Below are 7035 nucleotides of genomic sequence, written 5' to 3'. Positions count from 1 at the left end.
TGCACACTACAGATATAGGGGTACCTTGGTTCACAAACTTAGTTTGTCCTGCAGTTTTGGAAAATATGTCCATGTTTATATTTGGGTGGGAAAAGTGGCTGTGGTTATATTTGTAAGCTGCTAAGAGTTTGTGAGTGAAAACAAAATTTTGCCAAATGCTTGTTTGGAAACCAAATATTTACAAGCAAAAGTGGTCATCCACTGAGGTACCACTGTATTAACTTCCACTAGAATACAGCTTCAAATTTTGTTGGAAATAATCTAGCCATCAGAATAAAAATGGACTCTTACAGTTAAGGAAGGTGACTGGACAGTAATGCCCTTTGTGTAAGAATGTCAGAGAGGTTAGAAAACCTGGACAATGTCAGGATTTAAAGAAGTGAATTCAGTAGTGGGGAAGGTTTAGTGTGCAGAGAATGAACAGAGTGGAGGGGGCAGAACCTCCTTTGGGAACCTGGAGACTGCCGCTAGAGTCTGGCCACATCTGAAGTCTCCTTTCAAAAAGCCTCAAGTGGAGGGCACAAACTCAAGCCTGAAGAAATAGCAGAGATATTCCTTGTCCTAGCCCACTAATGACCCTGTTTCTTCCTCACCAGAACATGCCTTTATTCTAAGGAAAGCTCAAAGAACTAGTTCAGCTTTCTGCCTGGGCCTTCAACTTCATGCCCAGGCTTTTGCTGAAAAATGGACACATCTCCCTGCATTGAGTACAAATCAGATTTCTTTGACAAGGTGATATTTAGAGGAATCAGGGGCATCTTCTTTGAAAATGATCTCCAACTTTCCCTTGACACAGAGGGAAAGCTGGGCCCTGTGGCAGCTATGAAGAAGAATCCTTTTTTATAGGTAGGTCACTTGCTAGGAAGGTTGTTCCTGATTCAACCCTTATAATGAATCAGAAGATAGAAATACAGGTATTGGAGTAGGCTTATGTGCCAGGAATCAAAAAAGTTCAGAGTTGACCTTTTCTAAGCTATTCTACAGAACTCCAGATCCCCTATATTCTCTCCGTCCTTTACAGGTCCCTGATCTTATCTTCCAGTATTCTGCTTCTACTTTTTGTTTGCTGTTCCATAGACATGACCATTGTCTGGTCTTTATATTTCATTTTGTTAGAATCCTCGAGCGCTTTCTTCCTTTTCCTTAAAGTTGCTTTTATGTGGCCATTTGGGAAGTCATTTTCAGTAAGAATAGGAAAGCCACCTTATTCTTTTGGTTCTGAATAGCATCTGATGTTAGTTTGGAGTTAAAGGATAAAATAAAGATGGTTATGGCTAGGGTTGAAAAAGTTAAAAATTATTACCTGCAGCTCCTTCTTGTTTCCTAGTGGCCAGTAAAGTGAAGACCTTTTTTCTGAGATCATCCCTTGGAAAGTGAGCTCTATTTGTTTACTAGGGTTGCCAGATCTTGAAAGAAAGAAAAAGGAGACCCAGTTACATGTAAATTTTAGTTAAACAGTGGAGATATATTTTGAGACAGAGTCTTACTGTGTAGTCAGGTTGGCTCACTACATAGCCTAGCTGGCCTTGAACTCATGGCAGTCTTCCTGCCTCAGCCTCTCGAGTGCTGAGGTTAAAGGGGTATACCTGCACCTGGCCAAACACTAGATTTTAAAAATCGATTTTAGTTCTCTCTCTCTCTCTCTCTCTCTCTCTCTCTCTCTCTCTCTCCCCCCCCCCTCCCTCCCATACGATAAACACTAAAAAAGATTCAGTGGGGCCAGCCAAATTGTTCAGCAGATTAAAGCACCTGCTTAGGCACACACAGGGGCTGCCAATTTGATCCCCAGGATTGCCATGCTGTCCCCGCCCCCAGGGTGTGCTGAGCTGGTGATTGAGACTTGGCATGGTGGCTTGCACCTGTAATCCCAGGTTTTGGAAGGCTGTCAACAGGAGGATCACTAGAAGTTCAGTCTAGTAGTGAGACCTTGTACACCCTGTCCTAAATACAAAAAAAAAAAAAAAATCAGTGACTCACTGTTAATCTGAAATTAACTCTTAGTTTTCAGTGAAGATTGATTTTAGGGTCTTGCACGTATAAGCAAGTGCAAGATCCACTCCTGACCTTGAAATTAAATTTACCTGGGTGTTGTGTATATTATCTGGTAACCCTGTTGTCAGGCCTTTTATGGAAAGCAAGATAAATTTTGTGGGAAGAGTTTTGTTGTATGATATATAATATGTCAGGACTTGTGATAAGATGGAGCAGAAAATTTCAAAATACCCTATAATGCTTCCATTTTAGGACAGTGGAAAGACATTACAGAGAAGGTTGGATTAAGTGAGTGAATGAAAGTGGTGATATCTGATTATGGAAAGATAGAATCTCTATACCTAGGCTGAAATATTTGATAAGAATGCGAATGTAGTGACTTGGGTGAGAACAGGTAGAAACTTAGGGCTAACAGTTGGTAATAGTAATGTTGTTGCACAACTTGTAAATAATGTTACCGAGTTATACACTTAAATCTAGTTTAAATGGTTTGTTATGTATTTTTAATATTTTACTACAGTAAAATATAAAAAAGAAAAGAAATTTTTGAGTTTTTCAACAAAAGACATTCATCAATGCCACAAAGCTAATCAACGCTAGAAGGACTCAGGATTTCTGAAATGAAGATGGTCCATCATGAGTTCAGAGCTGAATATGCTGTTAGGAGTTGGAGGTAGTTGGAAGAAGCAAGTCACTGGCTTGTGACCTTGAAGGATATATCTCCCTCTCTGGCTCCTCCCTTCTCTTACTGTTTTCTAAAAAAAATTTTACTTAATCAATCTAGAAAAAGAAGAATGACATTGATGACACAAGATACAGTATAACAGACAAAACCAATTATTCTAGAGAAAAGTATAATAAAATGGAGTAGTTTCCCGGAAAAAGGGAATAATTTTAACTTCTGTGCCTTAATTGCAAAGCATCAATATATAATATATAATGGAAAGAAATTTTTTTAAGAACTCAAAAACATTCTAGTAGGAGACTAAATATATCTTAATATCATATATTGAGAAAAAAATCAGTAAGATGAGATAGGAGATATATGATTAGCAAAATAATATACAGAGAACATTGCAAATCATTATTGATAATACAGAGTCTGCCCAAAAAAATGTATACACACTTTAGGAAAAGAAAAATACTATGAATGTTTTTTCAACAATGTTGTTACCTAGGTCTGGGGAACCCTAGAGAATGTTGTGTATTGAAGAAAACCCACTAAACTGCTGGCCCTTAGAGCAGAAATTGAAAATGCATATGGAGCAATCTCAGTGGCTGAGGCTCCTGGGAGCACCAGTATGCCATGCTAATTAATGTCAGAAGCTAACAGCTACCACTTTGAGCACCTCTTAAAATTGTAGAGGCCATTAATTATCTTAATCTCATGATGTCTTAATAAATTTAATATTAAAATATTTACACGTTTTTCTTTTCCTGAAGTGTGCATACATCTTTTGGCCACTCTTTATGGATTCTTCTCATATATGCATAGTATGCTTGTAAAAATGTACTCAGCATAAATTTCATCCCAAAGAATTCAAATCTATCATAAGGTAATATTCAGGTTACAATGAAATTAAGCAAAAGACAAACAGATTTCATTGAAACTCATGAATCAAAACTGATAATGAATTTTATTTCTTTTTGTTGCCTAAGTGCCCTGGCTAAAACTTTTAATTATTGCATTAAATAGAAGTAGCTTCTTCCTGATGTTAGAGGAAAAATTTTCAGCTTTTCACTACCAAGTATGATACTAGCTCTAGGATTGTTATACATATCTTTTGTTGTGTTAAAATATGTTCTGTCTGTACCTAATTTATTGACAGTTTTTTTTTTAAATTCTGAAAGGGTGTGAAATTTTATCAACTTTTTTCTTCATCTGTTAAGATGATCAAGTGGTTTTTTCCTTTCATTTTGTCAATATGGTGGGACACATTGATTTATCTTTGTATTACTAGGATAAATCTTATTTCTTTATGGTGAATAATCTTTTTTAATGTAGTACCAAATTTAGTTTGCTAGTAATTTTTGAGGCTTTTTGCATCTATGTTCATCAGAAATACTGGCATGTAGTGTTCTGTTCTTGTGGTGTCTTATCTGGCTTTTGTGTTAGCATACTGCTGGCCTCTTAAGATTCAGTCTTGGTTGATTGCATATTTCTAGAAATTCATTCATTTCTTATTTGTTATACAATTTTCATGTAATTATTCATACCGATCATTCGGGTCTTTGGGATTCTGTTATTAGTTGTCATGTTTCTTTAAATTATTACTTTATCTGAGCCCTCCCCTTTTTCTTAGTTATTGTAGCTAAAGTTTCTCAATTTTGCTTTCTTCAGAAAACCAACTGTTAGTTTCATGAATCTTTTCTACTCTTTTACCTGTCTCTATTCTATTTATTTCTGCTGTGATCTTGGTTATTTAATATCTCTGCTAAGTTTGTACTAGCTTTGTTTTGTTTTGTTTTTTTCTATTTGAGTTATAATATCAGTTTGTTTGAGGGTTTTTTTTTTTTCTTGTTTAATGCAGACATTTATTGCTCATCAGTTTCCTTTCAGGACTACTATTGCTGCATCTCATAAGTGTTGATATATCATGTTTTTATTTTCTTATCTCAAGATGTTTTTAATTTCTTCTTTGACCTTTTTTTTTTTAGGAGCATGATGTTTAATTTCCATATATATATTTCTGGATTTTTCAAGATTCTTCCTGTTGTTGATTTCTAATTTCCTGTCTTTGGAGTCTGAAAAGATACTTGATGAGACCATACTCATAAGTGAAATAAAGCAGACTTACACGTGTAAACATCATATTGTCTCCTTTGTGTAAAAGGCTGAAAGAGTAAATAAAATCTAAACTGTAAAATAAATATTGTGAAATCAAATAAAAATATTTAAAAGGAAAAAAAAAAAAGGCTGAGGAAATAGCTCAGTGGAATAAGTGCTGGCCTGGCAAGCACAAGGTCCTGAGTTCTATCCCTGCCACCACTAAAAAAGAGGAAAAAGAAAAGAAACTGTGATGGAGGAAAGGAGAAAAGAAGGAGGGGGAAAAGGAAAAAAATATATATATACACACACACATAGTTAGGATAGTTATACTACCAAATTAGTTTATTGCAAAGAAAGGTTTGGGATAATGTCTGAACAAGTGTTCATATCTATATCTTGTACTCTCAGTAACTACTTTGTTTTGTTTTTGTTTTTGTATTTAGGACAGGGTTTACTAGGTGTTTAGGGTCTCACTGTGTAGATCAGACTCATAATGATCCTTCTGTTTACAGCCTCCCAAGTGCTGGGATTACAGGTATGTGCCATCACACCCAATCTCAATCAAAGGCAGACATGGGGGTCAAACTCCCGGCCCCTGTCTGCCTAAGAAGATGCTTTTAATCTGCTGAGCTATTTGGCCGGCCCTTTCAGTAACTACTTTGAAGATAACAATACTTAATGTTTTAACCATTGTTACTCTCCTATTATCTTGCTTTGAAATTCTATTTTTTTTCTCTTTAAAGTAAAATGTTAAAAAAGATACTCTATGGGATTTTAGTCTTCTTAAATTTATTAAGACTTTTTGTGGCCTAACACATTTACTTTGGAAAATGTTCTGTGTGCACTTGAGCACACTATGGTACATTTTGTTGCTGTTGGATGGAATGCTCTGTATGTATAAGGTAAGGTCTGGGGGCCAGGGAGATGGCTCAGTAGAATAAGCACTTCCCTGGCAAGCACAAGGTCTGAGTTTTCAATCCCCAGTTCTGCCAAAAAAAGAAAAAAAGGTAAGGTCTGTACTGTCTGTGGGTCAAATTCATTGTTTCCTTTTTCATTTTCTGTCTGAATGATCTGTCCAATGTCAAAATGGAAGTATTGAAGTTTGCTATTGTCTTTCAGTCCAAATCTTCCTTGAGATATATTAATATATTTACTTAGTTACTTGCTTATTGCTGGGACAAAATACCTGACCCACAAGTTAGAGGAGGAGAGGTTTATTTCAGCTAATAGTTCCCGGTCTGTTGGCTCCAAGGCAGGGTGACATGACAGAGCAGAAAGAACTCATGGTGTGGCAGGCCAGGGGGAGGTGCCCTTCCTTCTGCTTTCCCTTCTATTCTTTTTTTTTTAAAAAAATATTTATTTATTTATTTATTTATTTATTTATTTGATACAGGGTCTTGCTATGCAGTTTAGACTCATAGTATGCTCTGGAATTACAGGCATGTGCCACCACACCCAGTTTCGAGGCGGGCTCAGAGTGCCAGGTGTGCTCGGGGTTCCAGGATCAGCATGGCATGCAGTACCAGGGATTGAACTCGAGTCCTTGCACTTGCCAGGCTGCTGCTTAGACTGTGAAGCTATACCTCCCCAGGCCCCTTTCCCTTCTATTCTAACCAGGCTGCAAACCTATTTAGATAGTGCTATACACACCCAGAATTGGGCTTCCTAATATCCATACCCAGATACAGGCTAACCAGTCAGTGGATGAATCCAGTTATCACAAACTTTTTTTTTTTTTTTTTTTTTTTTTTGCAGGACTGGGGATTGAACTCAGGCCCTGGCACTTGCCAGGGAAGTGCTTATTCCATTGAGCCATCTCCTCAGCCCCTCACAAACTCTTAATCCAGGATCCGGCCACCTCCCCAGGCCCCACCCAACTACTTACACATACGGCTTTATAGGGACATTTAGATATCAGCCATAACATACGTGATCTTATATTGAGTGCCTATATATTTTCAGTTGTCATAACTTCTTGCTGAAATGACTCTTTTACCATTAAATAGTAAGACTTTGTCTCCTTTTATAGTTCTTAACATCTATTTTATTTAATGTAAGTATAGTTATGCCTTTCTGTTTTGTTTGCATTTTTATTTATTTTATTTTTTAAAATATTTTTTTCCATAATTGTATTGAGAAACAAATAGCAATGAGAGAGTTTCAAATCAAATTGGTAGGATAGTTTCAATAATTAACACATTGCATACATTCTTCCTAGTGGTTAATTGCTGTACAAGATGCGGACTTGATATCCTATTTACAAACACCATTAG

The sequence above is a fragment of the Octodon degus genome, unplaced genomic scaffold (genome assembly GCF_000260255.1).
Source record: "Octodon degus isolate 3935 unplaced genomic scaffold, OctDeg1.0 scaffold00119, whole genome shotgun sequence".
In the NCBI taxonomy this organism is placed as follows: Eukaryota; Metazoa; Chordata; class Mammalia; order Rodentia; family Octodontidae; genus Octodon; species Octodon degus.
The sequence above is the reverse complement of the archived record's forward strand: the minus strand, read 5'-3'. Positions refer to the sequence as shown.